This window comes from Camelina sativa, chromosome 20 (assembly GCF_030686135.1).
Source record: "Camelina sativa cultivar CO46 ecotype springtype chromosome 20, ASM3068613v1".
Classification (NCBI taxonomy): Eukaryota; Viridiplantae; Streptophyta; class Magnoliopsida; order Brassicales; family Brassicaceae; genus Camelina; species Camelina sativa.
The window spans coordinates 25,955,582-25,970,393 of NC_141899.1; the positions used below are offsets into that span (position 1 = coordinate 25,955,582).

The window sequence follows — 14,812 nt, forward strand, 5'->3', positions numbered from 1 at the left end:
GTTGTTGTTTGGGGATGTAGGTTTGTTGCTGTTGAGGCTGTTGAGGTGGATAGACTTGGTCTTGAGGATTAGCCACATTGGTACTCCTATAAGATAGGTTGTTGTTCTTAAAACCTCCTTGGTTGTAGCCTTTGAATCCACCTTGATTCTGCATATAGCACAACTCAGCAAACTCAGTCTCCCCCTCTTGAACTTGTGCTTCTTCTTCACCAATGAAATGAATAGACTTGGACTGGCTAAGAAGGATCTTGTCAAGCTTCTCATTGACCATCTTCAAGTCCTTCTTATACTTGTCCTCTTGATCAGTTGAGGAGCTCCTTATGGTCCTATCATAGTCCTCATTATAGTTGCCATCTGACTGAGCAAGATTCTCAACTAATTCCCAGCCTTCTTCCACATTCTTTTTGAGGAAGTTGCCATTAGAAGCTGTGTCAAGCAACATCCTTATCTTTGGAAGCACTCCTCTATACAAGGTACTCAATAGTGACTCATTGCTGAAACCATGATGACGACATTGAGTCTGATATCCTTTGAATCTCTCCCATGCCTCACAAAAGGTCTCATTGTTCCTTTGAGCAAATCCAGAGATCTCATTCCTCAGCCTTGCTGTCCTAGCATTAGAAAAGAACTTGGCCAAGAAAGCCTTCTTGCATGCATCCCAAGTAGTGATTGCACCAGTGGGGAGAGTTTTTTCCCATAAATGAGCCTTGTCCCCAAGTGAGAAAGGGAACAACCTCAGCTTAAAACCATCCTCACTTACACCATTGATCCTTGTAAGGCCACATATTCTATCAAACTCATCTAGGTGATCAAGTGGATCCTCCATTGGCAATCCATGAAATTTGTTGGCTTGAATCATGGAGATTAAGCCACTCTTGATCTCAAAGTTGTTGTTGGCAATAGTTGGAGGCACAATTCCAGCCCTTTGGCTGTGAGTGTTGGGTGCATCTCCAGCACCAATGTTCCTTGGTCTCTGAACCTGATCCTGATGATCCATTGCTTCCATGCTCCTTGAGCTCCAAAATCACCTGTTTATGCATGAAAAGATGCAAATGCAATGCAACTAAGCCCTAATGCATGATTAGTGCTAAAGCTACACAATAATGGCCTAAATGGATAGAAAAAGATGCAAAAGATGTGAATAAACTAAGGGTAAACAAGGTAAAATATATGAACATCAGATGCAATCGAAACTATCTAAGGATCCGGACGCTAAAATGAACTTCTTGATCAATGCTAGTACTGTTAGGAGATCACTTAGTGACTCCACTTGTCAAGTGTTATTGATAGTATTTAAGGATATCGTGACACTACAAGAAAACATGGATTTTACGACTATAGTTGGCGACTATATATGTAGTCGTTATATTTAGCGACTAAGTAGTGACTATGTAGTGACTATTTTACGACTACAAATATTTGGTCGTATATTAGTCGGTTTTTGATGGCTACATTTTGTAGTCACTAGTTTAGTCGTACTTTAACGACTAATTTATGATTTTATTGCACACCGAAATATGTAGTTGCTAAATAGTCACCAATTTAGTGACTAATATGCGAGTCATAGTAAACGTCGCTATGAAGTCGCATATCAGTCGCTATCTAAGAAAATCAAAATTTTCAAAATTTAACCCTAAACCCTTAACCAAACTCCAAAACCTAAATCATAAACTCTAAATCTTAGAAATTAATTCATAAATCATAAAATCAAAACTTAACCCCAAATCATAAACCTATACCCCAAATTCTGTACTTGAAATCCTATGCCTTAAATTTTAAAATTTCATAATGCATAGTATATAGAAAATAAATTATAAACCATTTAACCAAATTATAACCATTATATATGTATAAAATAAAATCTATATCTAAAACTATTTAGTGTATACATATAATATAATCTTTCCAAAAAATATTTACTAATTTATTAAATTAGTCATTTTAAAATCTAAAACTAATTGATGACAATAAAAAAAAACCCTAAAATTAATCATTTAGTCTGGGCTTTAAGAGGCTTTGTATCACTTTGGGCTTTGATATGAATCAAAATTAGGTCAACAAATAAAAAGAATAAAAAAAAACAATAAACAAACAAAGATGTCTCCATTCCTCGACACTTAGAAAAAAATCATCATCACTCTCAAAACTCTTTCGTCTCTCACTCTCATTTCTTCGAATCGCGATGACTCTGTCCAGCCAAACCTCCGACTGTCGTATTCCACGTCTCGTCAATTTGAATATGCCGGGTAAGTCTTCTTTCTCTACTCTCCCGCTTTTCTCTATGACTTCTCGAAAAAAACAATTAGACCTAAACATTTTAGATCTGTTTCCATCTCAGACCCACAAAATGAATCTCTGTCGACAATTTTTATTGAATCTTCCTCATTTCATTTCTCGTCTCTGCTCTCAAATCCCAAGTTTTCCCTGTAATTTGAAGACTTTGTGATTCCTTAATTTCATCTTTGTTTAATGGGCACAATTAGGGTTTTTACGGAGGTTTCCGGATTTTTGAATTCGACTTCGTTGACAGAGTCACCTCAGTTTTGGTATATTTATTTGATAAAATATGGTATGTGTATGTGTGTGTGTGTGTGTGTGTGTATGTGTGTGTGTGTGTGTTTGTGTTTGTGTTTGTGTTTGTGTCTATGTCTCATAAGCTTATGGTTTGAACTGGTGATTTTTGTTTACTATATTATTTTGTTGTTTGTGATCAATAGACTGGATTTGGGATCAGGGAAACTTTTGGAGAAGTTGAAGAACATGTCAAGAAGCTTGAAGAAGCAGTTGGCATGTTTAAAGTGGCGAGCTGGAAGAAGATTGGTCATAAAACACCATTTAGCGACTAAATAGTGACTAATAGTGCAGTCGTTATTTTCATGTTTTCTTGTAGTGTGAGTGCAGGCCATGAACAGGACGCCATTCCGGCTGTGATCAAGTCACTCCTACGGCGGTACCAGGATGTATTTCCGAAAGATTTACCACACGGCCTACCACCATAGCGGGGCATCGAGCACCAGATCTACCTCCTACCCGGTGCACAATTGCCTAACCGACCAGCGTACCGTGTAAACTCGGAGGAAGTCAAGGAGCTAGAACGCCAAGTATCTGACCTCATGAAGCAATGATACATTCAAGAAAGCCTAAGTCTGTGTGTGCTGTCGGTCCTGTTGGTTCCAAAGAAGGATGGAACGTGGGTATGTACGTAGATTGTCAAGCAGTGAACAACATCACCATCAAGTACCACCATCAAATATCGCCATCCAATCCCACGCCTGGACGACATGCTTGAGGAACTAAGCGGTTCCACCATCTTCTCCAAGATAGACCTTAAAAGTGGCTATCATCAAGTGAGGATGAAAGAGGGAGATGAGTGGAAAATTGCGTTCAAAACCAAGCAAGGTTTGTACGAATGGTTGGTAATGCCATTCGGTTTATCTAATCCTCCTTCTACCTTTATGAGATTGATGAATCATGTTCTTAGAGCTTTTATTAATAAGTTTGTGGTGGTTTACTTTGATGATATCCTTGTCTATAGTAAGATTCTTGAAGAACACCTAAGATCATCTATCGTCGGTCTTGAACACTCTTAGGGAAAACAAATTGTATGCTAACTTAAAGAAATGCATGTTTGGAGCTAATGAACTCATTTTCATAGGCTTTGTTGTAAGTGCGCAGGGGCTTAAGGTGGATAATGACAAGATCAAGGCTATTGAGGAGTGGCCGACCCCGACCAACATCAGTCAAGTTCGAAGCTTTCACGGTCTGGCCAGTTTCTATAGGCGGTTCGTGCGTGACTTCAGTTCGGTAGCAGCGCCGCTTACAGCCACCATTAAGAAAATTGTCGAGTTCAAGTGGGGACCAGCTCAAGAAGCAGCCTTCCGCGAGCTCAAAGAATGGCTGACGCATGCACCACTATTGGCTCTACCAGATTTCAATAAAACCTTCGAAGTAGAGCGCGATGCATCCGGAGTAGGCATCACTGCCGTGCTGATGGAAGGAGGCAAGCCTATTGCCTATTTCAGTGAGAAACTTAGCGGACCGACACTCAATTACCCAACCTACGATAAGGAACTGTACGCTCTAGTCCGAGCCATGGAGACTTGGCAACACTATCTTCTGGCCAAGGAATGCGTCATTCACACCGATCACGAGACGTTGAAACACTTACGCGGACAGAACAACCTTAAGAAGAGGCATGCCAAGTGGTTGGATTTTATCGAAACCTTCCCTTACGTCATCAAATATAAGAAGGGCAAGGAAAATGTCGTGGCCGATGCACTCTTGCGACGCCACACGCTGATCACCACCATGGACGCACAAATCCTTGGGTTTGAGAGCATCAAGGATGCATACGTTACGGATCCAGAGTTTGCAGAATGTTACCGAGAGCATGGCAAAGGCAACTACACCAAGTTCTTCGTGCATGATGGGTTCCTATTCAAGGGAAGGCGCTTGTGCATTCCAAACGGATCTATGAGAGAGTTGCTGATGAGGGAGGTGGACTTACAGGTCACTTTGGCGTGGCCAAAGAAAATGGCCATTCTGAAAGAGCATTTTTATTGGCCTAAGATGAAGCGCATGGTTGAAAAGTTTTGTGGAAGATGTATTCCATGCAGGACGGCCAAGTCAACTACACGTCCCTACGGTCTCTACACACCACTCCCGATCGCCTCAAGTCCATGGGTTGACTTATCGATGGATTTTGTTCTTGGCCTTCCCCCATGCGACAAGAAGGACTCCATTTTTGTCATAGTGGACCGATTCTCCAAGATGGCCCACTTTGTCCCTTGTAACAAGACCAACGACGCCATGAACATCGCCGACCTATTCTTCGGCGAGATAGTGAGGCTACAAGGCCTTCCTCGCACCATCGTATCAGATTAAGAGCCCAAGTTCCTTGGTCATTTCTGGAGAACCTTATGGAGGAAGCTTGGCACGCGGCTCTTGTACTCTACCGCATGTCACCCGCAGACGGACGGCCAAACGGAGGTCGTCAACCATACCCTTGGAGAGTTGCTGCGAACCACTATAAGCGGCAACAGGAAGAACTGGGTTGAGTGCCTACCACTTGTGGAGTTTTCTTACAACCTGGCCACACACTCGACTACTAAGTAGTCACCGTTTGAAGTTGCATATGGGTTTAAACCTCTTACCCCTATGGATGTGCTGCCTTTACCACCCGGCGAAGTAGTGAACCAGGATGGGGAGAGCAAGGCCGAGCTTGTCAAGAAGATTCACGCGGACGTGAGGGCCAGCATCGAGAGGCAAACCAAACATAATGTGCGGACAGCCAACAAAGGCTGCAAAACCATGGTTTACAACGAGGGCGACTGGGTTTGGTTGCATCTACGGCCAGAACGGTTTCCACAGAAGAGAAAAGACAAGCTGAGCTCCTGCGGAGATGGACTGTTCCGAGTTATCGAGAGGATCAACGACAACGCCTACCACCTTTTCAAGGGGGAGGGAATGATGGAACCTGGGACGACGGCCAGAACGAGGACATGGATGAGGACGGGAATGCACATGGAATCACGGACAGCAGCTATGGCCGTGGACCACCTTCAGCTACGTGCTTGGGTCGACCGGACCAAGATGGCCATCGACTCAAGCACCAAATTTGACGCCCGAAGCTACAACGAGGAGCCGGACAGCAGCTAGGACCGCCAGAAAGAAGTGTCTCATATTTGTCCAAGCTTTTGTCCAAGAGCAAGAGGCATTCGACCATGGACCTATCTAACCAGCCGGACAGCCAACCGAGCTTCTTTTCTCGGTCTTCACCATTACACAAGGGTGAAGACCTCCAAGTCATTAGTAGTACTCTTTTTCCTACTTTGGGTTTAACCAGGCTATGATCCCTAGTGCATGGCCATGGCCGTGGACCACCTTCAGCTACGTGGCCATTCTATCTCTCACTTATTTTCGCTTATGACTGTTGTCTATTAAATCTATTTCCTGGACGCTGCGTTTTGTTTTAACCCACGTGTTTAGGGTTTAGAGTTCCCTTGTAATGGCCAGCCTATTTAAAGGGCCTAGACTCCATAATGTAAAGGTTAGACTGGTAATAAAAATCAAAGTGTTCCTTATCTCTCGTTTTCAGCAATTGAAACAAAACCCTAGAAGCTTCACCAACCGGGTTCGTAAACTTCTAGCTCAGCCGTATCACAAGGAGAGCCATCCCTATTGTGTCGCTACCTCGTTCCACTTCTACCTCCATCTGTTGAAGGGACTAGCGAGTCGAGAATCTCCTCACAAACCTCTTACCGTCCGTTCTTATCGTTCCTTGGTGTGTTCCTTTCCGAAATCTCTTTTCATTCATCGTTTCCTACCGTTCATCGCCTAGCCAAGCCGACCATTTGCTCCGACCCGCTGGTTCTACTTCCGTCCGTACGACCGTGGCCTACGTCCATTAAGGACCTAAAAACACAAATGACAGACTCTTAACAATGCAAAACATGACTAAAAATGATGCCTAAGAAAGTGTAAAATAGAGAGATATCAAAGATACTTTATAACATATCATAAAATAGCTACAATTTTTCTTTAAGTTTTCAATTTCTTAATATGCACCATATTCATTTTGATAATTTTATAGGCTATTAAAATACTACAACTGATATTATTATTGAATAATTTAAATTTTTGTTTGTCTATAGTAGTTGTAATTTATTGTCAATAATTTATAAAATTGTCCCAGTTCATAATTTTTAAGAATATAAAAAAATTAAAAATATATCTATAAATTTATAATCCGCTATAAAATACTAAATATTATCACTATAAATTAATAAATGTTATGGTTCCAACATTATAAATTTATACAAGTTTTACTGTAAATTGCTTGGTGGAATCTAACTCTCACATTCTTATTTACAAAACTCATGGTTTACCATCAGTCAAAAATAATACATTGGTTCTAATTGAAAATAATAGTATATATAGATTAAAAAATCCAACGGTAATGAAAAATCTTTCTCGTTCATATCGCTGCTCGCCGGCGTTGGGATCTCACCGTTTCTATTCTTGCTTGTCTCCGATCTATTTCTCTTAGTGTTCCCTTTTGCAATTTTCCCCCCGATTTCTTTCTTTGTTTAACCCTTCTCGATCTCTTTTGTACTCTGCCTCCGAACCAAATTTTGACCATTGTCCGCTCCCACTGGCTGCTCTTTCACCGAAGATCCTCTCTGCTCGACAAAAATCTCTACAAAGTTCCAACAGCCGCCACAACCTTACCTCACCTTGGCAATTGATTGAGAAACTAAGGTTTTCCCTAGTGGACCTAGTTTCCAAAAAAGATTCTCTTCACTGCCACTGTCTGTTCCCAATGATATTTCACGTACCTGGGATGTTGTATGCACTGCAAATCTCTGCATCAAGCTTGGGAAGACATTACACTCAGTCTTCAATTTGGCAAGTGTTTGTTACACTAGTATTTTCCCTAGTGGACTTAGTCTCCAACCTAGAATCAAGCCACAACCACCAGCTCTTACCGGCGATCTGTCACTCATTGGAGAAGCTCCCTATTCCGCAATAATCTCTGCAACTTCCGGTCAGCCGTCACACCCAATCTTCTCCTTGGCATCAGATTCTGAAACTAGGGTTTTCCCTAGTGGACCTAGTTTCATGTTTTGGCCCATTCAACCTCAAAAAGCCCAAGTCCATAAGCCAAGATTTTAAAACGACGATTTCCAGGTCCATTAGCTCATCGCTTATGCCCTGCCAAAGTCGATCTCCTCTTCTCTATCGCCAAAGACTCCATGGGAGAAAGGTATCACTAATGCTTCTTTGGTTATTCATAGATGATGAAAGAACCCTGGATTTAGTTAATGTTAGGGACTTGCAGTATGTGTATTTCAGCCTGCAGAATTATGTTCTATGTATTTCGAATTAGTATAGCCAAAGTGGTAATCAGGGTCTTTAACTTGATATGTTCGATGACGGTTACCTCTCAAGCTACCCATTTGATGATGTCAAGCATCATTATGCACCCACTCTCTTCCACGAGATCCCATACCAACAAGCTTATAATGCGGTTTATCGAAGAGATCCAATCCTTATGCTTTGGGATTCAAAGCAACCACTACAAAAAAACTATACATTGATAGCATATTATCATAGCATTATTTTCTAAAGTGCTATGTACGAAAAATTTGAGATTTTGGTTTCTATTGATAGTAATATACTAACGCTAAGATATGAAAACGCTATAAAAAATACTAAAATCACGACATTTTGTCATTGGAGGGGAAATTTTCATTAAGCGGTACACTTTCCCTCTAGACGTTTAGTTTTTCCCTCTTAGTTTTTTTTTTCTCGTTCGTATCGCTAAGTGTTTTTCTCTCTTCCCTCATCTCTTTCCACTGATATCTCCGGCGACAACCACTACAAGAAAACATGCATTTTGGGACTACATTTTGTGACTACTTATTCAGTCGCAAAATAAGCGACGCTTTTGAGACTAATTTGTGACGAATCAACGACTACCAAAAATTTGGAGAGAAAAACGTCGCTTATTAACGACGAAACATAAATGTCACAAAATGGTCTTAAATTAGTGACTACATTAAGACTAATTTGCATCAAAAATAAATTCGTCTCATAATGGTCACAATTTTGCGACTACTCTGTGACGAACTATATAGTCGGTAAGGAGAGTCGCACAAACGTCGCATATTGAGGACTTATTTGCGTCCACATTTTGTACCCCTATATAGTAACAAAGACGTCACAAATTGCAACGATATTGTGACTGATATTTGAAAACTTTGCTACTAACACCTGATTTAGCTACACTTTTAAGACTGTTTAGCCACTCTCTATATTTTTTATTTTGAAATTTCACATTTGAGATTTATTTACATGTTTAGGCTGAAGTTTATGTTTTGTTTTGCTTATCTTATCAAGAATAACTTTCTCAAAGTATCAAATTTCCATGACTATAAACTAAACATCCATAAGTTCAAAAATTATCTTAAGTGTTACATGTTCTTTTATATGAGAATGTGTTGCAATGAAGAAAAATTCAAAACTAAGTGAAGTAAAGATTGTTTTACTAAATCTTACTATTACATGTACTTTATACTACTAATATGAGTTCTCTATAGTGATTTATATCAACAGTTTTGTTCATAATGTGTAGAATTGAAGATTTTTATTTTGTGACGTATATATGGTAGTCTTAAAATGGTCACATATTACGACTGATTTGCCACTATATTACGACTATCTCAATTTGTCACTCTTTTGCTACCAATTAGAAACCTGTTTTGCAACGATATTGTGACTGATAATTGAAGTCTTTGCGACTAACACCTGATTTAGCTACACTTTTAAGACTGTTTAGCCACTCACTATATGTTTTACTTTGAAATTTCACATTTGAGATTCATTTACATGTTTAGGTTGAAGTTTATGCTTTGTTTTGCTCACCTTATCAATAATGACTTTCTCAAAGTATTAAATTTCCATGACTATAAACTAAACATCCATAAGTTCAAAATTTATCTTAAGTGTTACATGTTCTTTATATGAGAATGTGTTGCAATGAAGAAAATTTCAAAACTAAGTGAAGTAAACATTGTTTTACTAAATCTTACTGTTACATGTACTTTATACTACTAATATGAGTTCTCTATAGTGATTTATATCAACAGTTTTGTTTATAATGTGTAGAATTGAAGATTTTTATTTTGTGACGTATATATGGTAGTCTTAAAATGGTCACATATTACGACTGATTTGCCACTATATTACGACTATCTCAATTTGTCACTCTTTTGCTACCAATTTGAAACCTGTTTTGCAACGATATTGTGACTGATAATTGAAGACTTTGCGACTAACACCTGATTTAGCTACACTTTTAAGACTGTTTAGCCACTCACTATATTTTTTACTTTGAAATTTCACATGTGAGATTCATTTACATGTTTAGGTTGAAGTTTATGCTTTGTTTTGCTCACCTTATCAATAATAACTTTCTCAAAGTATTAAATTTCCATGACTATAAACTAAACATCCATAAGTTCAGAATTTCTCTTAAGTGTTACATGTTCTTTTATATGAGAAATGTGTTGCAATGAAGAAAAATTCAAAACTAAGTGAAGTAAACATTGTTTTACTAAATCTTACTATTACATTTCTCTATACTACAAAATAGAAAAAAAGAATGAAAGCAATAGAGTCTTTATGTTTGGGTATAGGGTATAAGGGTTGTGATTTAGGGTATAGGGTTTGAAACTACTAACTCTTAACCATAAATACTAAATTTTGAATTGTAAATTATATAACACCAATATCATAAAATATATCAAAAATAAAAAAAGATTCATCAAGTATTAGAAAATTAATCTAGTAATTTAAAAATATATATTTCAAGTATTACAAATTTTAAAATGTAAATAGAAAAGCTGGTTTCTGATTGGTTAATCCATAGAGTTAAGGATCACCCCTCATTAAATACACACCGTTGATTGTCTTAAAATCAATGGACTACCTTCCTTCCTTCTTTCTGACTACCATTCGCTGTCTTACGCTCCTCTTTTCTCTTTTTTTTTTTTTTGTGTGTGAGAGAAGCTCTTCCTCTTCTCTTCTTCCTCAATAGCTTCTCTCTATGTCCACGATTTTTCATTAGCTTGTCTTCTTCTCCGCATCGATTTTATCAGCCAATTTCCCCATCAGTATAGACGCAACCAAAGACCAAACCCAAGGCAAAATCGGATGATTCGTAGCAATTGGAGGAAGCGAAATCACAATACCACCACCGAAACTTACATGTTCATCTGAATCAAACACACTCAGTATCATTCTGTGATTGATTGTGGTTTCCGTTTGTTTTTCCCAGGGACAGATGCTGGTTCACTTTCTGGGTTTATAGCCAAAAGTCTTTCTAATTTGGATTCTCCCCTTCTCTTCAGGTCAGATTTGTTTCGTTCTAGCTTTTGTTTTTGTGATATTCAGTTAGGTTAATGACTTGAATCTTCTGCTAGTTTTTTTCTGTCTCGTTTAGGTTATTGATTAAGATCTAAGATGAGATTTAGTATGGCTTTTCTCAGATTGATTTTGAATCTGATTTATGTGTGTGTTAGAAGCCAGTGATTAGAGTAACTGAAACGGAGACATCACATGTATATAACTCAGTTTTCTTCATCACTTGTGAAGTTCTTGGTTCCTCTTCCTCAGATCCTTCTAATAGATTGTGTTTTGTATTTGTTTCTTTTTTTATTTACGTTGTTGTTTGATGGTGAACTTTGCAGAGAAAAACCTCAGCTGGTGATTCTGGGACCATATGTCTGTCTGCTTATGTTATTTCGGTTTTTTGATTTCAGGTTGTTCAACAAAATACTGCTTCTTGCTTGTGTTTGACAACTGTCAAGAAGGAAGACAAGCTTGAGTTCACTGAGGTGTGGCCATTGTTATTGGTCTCTACATATGCGTTATATGACTCTATGAAGAAATAGAGAGTTCACACAAAGTCAAAAAGCTCTAAGGTGTTCTGCTGATGGAATGGCGTTGGCTGTTAAATAGTATGAGTTGGAGATCTACTAGAGTTGTATTTCCTCTCATTTAGGATGATCTTTTGTGTTTAAACTCTTTTAGGATGATATTATGGTATGATTAGGATGATGTTATGATTAGTATTTTTAATCATTATTTTCTTTTTAATTAATAGCGTTTTAAATTGGAAATTAACCAATATCAAACATGTGACCAGTTTGTGACCAAATCAAATAACAAACATGTGACCAGTTTGTGACCAAACAAAATAACAAACAAAAATTTCAAATTCAGACTCTTGGAATTAGTCCCAAAATCGTCCCGCTATAGGACTATAAATATGGTCACAAAACAGTCCGTAAGTAAACTTGGTTGCATTTCAGTCGGAAATGTGTAACTCCAGCTATGGTCACTTAACAGTCGCTTATATACGACTATACTTTCTAGTCGGAAATCAGTCGCAAATTAGAGACGATGTTGCGACCGTTTTATTTTGCGACCATTTTTAACGACTCCCAAAAATGGTCGTTAAGTAGTCGCAAAACCCTAATTTGTGACTACTTAGCGACTATTATAGGAGTCGCAAACGGCGTGTTTTCTTGTAGTGAACACTGAAGCAATTAATCCTCTCTCTGGGCATCAGTTCGTCCTCGTCGAAGCAATAAGCCATCTCGATGGCCATAAGTTCGTCCTTACATTCTCCATATCAGCTCGATTTCATCTCGCGAGGCAAGGTTTTGTCTTTCTAGTGTTAGTTCTGTTATTTATTTTGCCGTCGACGGTGAGATTTAGGGTTAGGTTCTTTAGATTTGCTGTTTGTTTCAATTTTCCTCAGATTTAGGGTTGTGTATCAATTTTGTTCTGAGATTTAGCGTAATGTAACAATTTTTTCTGATTGTGCTTTAGATTTGCTGTTTATCTTATTGATTTATGAGATTTGCATTTGATTTAGCTTCATATATGTTCTCTTATACTTCACTTGGCTTTGATTTAGCTTCATTTCGCTTTGTCTACGAAGCTATATTTCGTTTTGATATTGTTTTCTCATTATCGGTGTCAGGTTATATTGATCTAACAAGCTAGACATTTTTCTCAATTATATACAGCAGATAAGTTCTATCTATCCAGTTTTGAGGTGTTATGTATGGTGGAGTTATTACATTGCTGTGTTTGTTTTGTATTGAGTTTTATTTGGTGGAGATATGACATTGATATGGTTTCAGCAGTTTATGTTTGATGACTGTTTTTGCTTCTTTCTCGCAGTGTAATTGGTAAGAGAATTAGTTAGTGCTGTCACGGTATGATATGTTGCTCTAACGGTTTTATTTACGGTGAGATCATATAATGTTGGACAAGGCATGGGTGCATTTTTCCTACAAGGAGAGAAGGCGACAACAAATACCTCACACTTGTAGCCGCAGAGGAATGGTTAGGCTGGCTGAAGATATGGTAACATCTATTACCTTTATTATGATAAGAACTCTATACAAGCCCACCATGTTAATTCTACTCAGTTATTTATTTAACAGAAACAAGAGAGTTCAGAACCATCACAAGTGACTAGTCTTAAATTCTGGGTCAAGTCACGTATCAAAAAGGATGGAACCCTAGTCAACACCCAAGCAGCTGAGAAATTTGTAAGTTATTGAATTTCCCTCACATGAGTTTTCGTTTAGTATTTGTTCTCAATTTAGCTTCTCTACATATGTATGTTTCCTAAATGACGCGGAAGAAGGCAGCTCAACTGGTTGATCATGCTGCTTCGTCAAATTCAACAAACCCACGAGAAGACAACCTATCACAACTATTAGGACCTGATAATCCAGGTCGTCTGAAGGCAATGGATAGAAGCATGAGTAAGACCAAGTTAGCTTGTTTTCAAGTTAAGAAAAAGTTTATGGCTGAGATGGAAGAGAAACAGTATCAGTTAGTTCACAAAGTACATGAATTGGAAGACGAGATTGCTAGAATTAGACAAGTTACTTAAATTCACATAGTTGTAAATATCTTCATACAATGTTTTATTATATGTTATTCTAATTTGTTTTATTCGTGACAGAGGCAAGAACCTGAAGTTGGTGAAAACTCAGCTCCTGCAAGAGCCAGAGTAAGCTAATTTGAGATTAGTTATTTGTGTTCATACAAATTCTCACATTTGTCAATAAAATTATTCTAGAGTGTTAACACGCAAGCACGTCGTCATTGTGTGTTGGTTGACTGGTCTGGTACTGATGAAAATGTGGCTGAGGGACTTCTTTTATCATCCGATCCGGATGACTTCGTGAATGACATCCCCTTGGGCCCTCTTGCTGTTAAAGTTTTGGTTGAGAAAGCAATAAACACAAAAGCCTTTCTTTGGAGACCTTCAGTAGGGATGTTTAAGGTTGAGCAAGCTGTTGGTGAAATGATTGCATGGCCTGAAAGTAAATGTGTTCTTATAGACCAGATGGGATTTTATGCTGAAGAGATTCCTCTTAGGGTAAAGTTTCTTATACAAAACCATACTTCTTATTCTAATATGTTGGCGAAATGATTTCTGAGTTTATTATTTTCTGCATTTGATAGAGCCCAACAACAGATTGTTTGAACAAGTGCAAACTGCTGGACTGGTCTGGTGGAACTGATGGAGTTGTGGCTGAAGGCTGTTGGCAGTGCAATGAACCAAAAGCGTTGGTTAATGATATCCATCTTGGACCAAATGCAGTCAAAGTCTTTGTCGATGTGGTACATGGAGGAGATACATTCCTGTGGAGGCCTACGCCACAAATTAGATACCTTGGGGACTCTGTGAAGTCATTCGTAGCATGGCCTGCCAATAAGTGTGTTTTAGAAGATGCACCAGAATCAACTTTTCAAAGGTCTCCTACATCATCTATAAAAGCACCAAGTCCTAAAACTGCATCAAATGGTAAAAATTCTGCATCTCCAGGTTCTAACACTCCAAAAGCGCCTGTAAAGATAAATCCACCACTTTCTCAGTCCCCACTCAAAAATTCTCAGGTACTTTTTCATATGGTATAAAGTGGCTCTTATTTTTCTTTTGTTCGAACTGTAATATAATGGTTTCTTTTGTAAATAATATAGAATGATATTGTCAAAGAAAATCAGAAGTGCAAGTTAATGGAGATTAGCGGAAAAAACCAGGTGGTTGCTGAAGGACGTTGGGCTTCAGACAACCCAGACCAGACTGTTCATTTCGTTCCCTTAGGGCCTAATGCAGTTAAGGTTTGGGTTGACATAGTGAAGGTGAATGCTGCCGCAGTTTGGAGGCAGTCGACTGAAATTGAATGTATGGGAGCTGCAATTGGGACATCCATTG

General features: G+C 38.5%; 1 long non-coding RNA gene and 1 other non-coding gene across 2 annotated transcripts; both read left to right on the forward strand.

Annotated features, from left to right (window-relative positions):
* The first annotated feature begins 497 nt into the window (after window positions 1-497).
* On the forward strand, window positions 498-604 carry LOC147919370 (small nucleolar RNA R71). Its single transcript, XR_015594211.1, has one exon. It is a non-coding gene; the product is annotated as a small nucleolar RNA R71 (small nucleolar RNA).
* A 9,950-nt stretch (window positions 605-10,554) lies between these two features.
* On the forward strand, window positions 10,555-11,665 carry LOC147919371 (uncharacterized). Its single transcript, XR_015592151.1, has 2 exons — window positions 10,555-10,913; window positions 11,325-11,665. It is a non-coding gene; the product is annotated as an uncharacterized LOC147919371 (long non-coding RNA).
* The last annotated feature ends 3,147 nt before the right edge of the window (window positions 11,666-14,812 follow it).